The 2333-nt window shown below is 44.2% G+C and overlaps 1 pseudogene; it reads left to right on the top strand.

Moving 5' to 3' along the window:
* The first annotated feature begins 751 nt into the window (after positions 1 to 751).
* LOC145688598 (small subunit ribosomal RNA) lies at positions 752 to 1957 on the top strand (annotated as a pseudogene).
* Positions 1958 to 2333: the final 376 nt, after the last annotated feature.

Raw genomic sequence — 2333 nt, 5'->3', positions numbered from 1 at the left:
AATGCCAGAGTGAAGGGAGCCAAATTTCACTTGAAGGAGCAAGAGCCAGTGTGGTTAAGAAGAGAGCCGTTTTGTACTCTTAAGGAGGGATGCCCATTAACTTAGAACGGGCTGTCCTCGCTTAAGAGTTTGGGCCAGTTGACGGGAGCTTACTTCTCCTTCTTGAGAATGAGGCCAGATAGCATGTTCTTTCTAGCTTACAAAGGCTTATGCGGAGCATTGTTTTTCGTAAGTGACTTTTTATTCTCCATGTGGCTTTTAAGTACCGATTTTCCTTAAGTTAAGGACGGTATAGATTCATCGCCACTTTGAGCGTGTAACCACTTGTCGAACGGAAGCCACTGTCATCCAAGGACACTAGTAGACTTATATTTCACTGGAGCAGGAGTCTAAATGTGCTTTTGTGGGCAACCTTACGGCCATTTCTAACGGGAGCCAGGCCCCACGAAAGTAGGCTAAATTCTGTGGAGAAGGAGTCTTTAAAATTGCTCTGTCGGATGTACCGGCAACGTGTGGAAGGAAGCTGTTGTAACCCAAGGACACAAGTAGGCTTGTTCCATTGGATTGGGAGTCTAATATGCTCTTGGCGGCTGTCACACGGCCAGTATTAACGGGAGCTAGTCACCGCAAGAGTAGGCTTATTCCAGCGGAACAGAAGTCTAAAATGCTTGGTCGGGTGTAGCTTTCCTATCCTTTGTTAGAACGCTGTGTTGGTTGTGTCCAACACTTTCCGGCTTTTTAGTCGGTCAATTCCCTGGTTGATCCTGCCAGTAGTCATATGCTTGTCTCAAAGATTAAGCCATGCAAGTCTCAGTTCAAGCCAAAACAAGGTGAAACCGCGAATGCCTCATTAAATCAGTTATGGTTCCTTAGATCGTACCTATCCTACTTGGATAACTGTGGTAATGCTAGAGCTAATACATGCAACTAGAATCCCGCCCAGCAATGGAAGGGATGCTTTTATTAGATTAAAACCAATCGGTCGGTTCGTCCGTCCGAAACCTAGGTGACTCTGAATAACTTTGGGCTGATCGCACGGTCTCTGTACCGGCGACGCATCTTTCAAATGTCTGCCTTATCAACTGTCGATGGTAGGTTCTGCGCCTACCATGGTTGTTACGGGTAACGGGGAATCAGGGTTCGATTCTGGAGAGGGAGCCTGAGAAACGGCTACCACATCTAAGGAAGGCAGCAGGCGCGCAAATTACCCACTCCCGGCACGGGGAGGTAGTGACGAAAAATAACGATACGGGACTCATCCGAGGCCCCGTAATCGGAATGAATACACTTTAAATCCTTTAATGAGAATCTATTGGAGGGCAAGTCTGGTGCCAGCCGTCGCGGTAATTCCAGCTCCGATAGCGTATATTAAAGTAGTTGCGGTTAAGAAGCTCGTAGTTGGATCTGGGTCTCGGACGATCGGTTCGCCGCCCGGCGTTTAACTGATCGTTCCGGACGTCCTGCCGGTTTTTCCTTTCTCGGTGCTCTTCATTGAGTGTCTTGATTGGCCGGCACGTTTACTTTGAACAAATTAGAGTGCTCAAAGCAGGCCGTATCGCCTGAATGTTCGGTGCATGGAATAATGGAATAGGACCTCGGTTCTATTTTGTTGGTTTTCGGAACTCGAGGTAATGATTAATAGGGACAGACGGGGGCATTAGTATTGCGACGTTAGAGGTGAAATTCTTGGATGGTCGCAAGACTAACCGATGCGAAAGCATTTGCCAAGAATGTTTTCATTAATCAAGAACGAAAGTTAGAGGTTCGAAGGCGATCAGATACCGCCCTAGTTCTAACCATAAACGATGCCAGCCAGCAATCCGCTGAAGTTGATCCAATGACTCGGCGGGCGGTTTCCGGGAAACCAAAGCTTTTGGGTTCGGGGGGAAGTATGGTTCAAAGATGAATCTCAAAGCAAATAGCATTCCCCTTAAGGGTAGTTATTTATAGATCATTCTTCGAACCCCTAACCCCATTTACCTTTATTAAACAAATATAAAACATTACATATATATATATATATATATATATATATATATATATATATATATATATATATATATATATATATATATATATATACCGGGTGCACCATTTATAATGTCCCACCTTTATAACAGAGGAACTAAGAGAGATAGAGAAGCGAAACTTTGTACAAAGCAACTACAGGAAGGGGGACATCTATCCATGTATTGGGTAACATCACTAGGTGAACAGTGTTGCCAACCCAATATAAAGTTATGATTTTTTAAATGGAATGACCTAAATTTAATACCATAATTCGAATCAGCAATGAAAACAAAGAAGAAAGAGATGACATTCGCAGATCAGTG

The sequence above is a fragment of the Thermobia domestica genome, chromosome 6 (assembly GCF_964235325.1).
Source record: "Thermobia domestica chromosome 6, izTheDome1.hap1.1, whole genome shotgun sequence".
Lineage (NCBI taxonomy): Eukaryota > Metazoa > Arthropoda > Insecta > Zygentoma > Lepismatidae > Thermobia > Thermobia domestica.
Note: the sequence above shows the minus strand (reverse complement) of the source record. Positions and strands in the feature narration are given on the sequence as shown.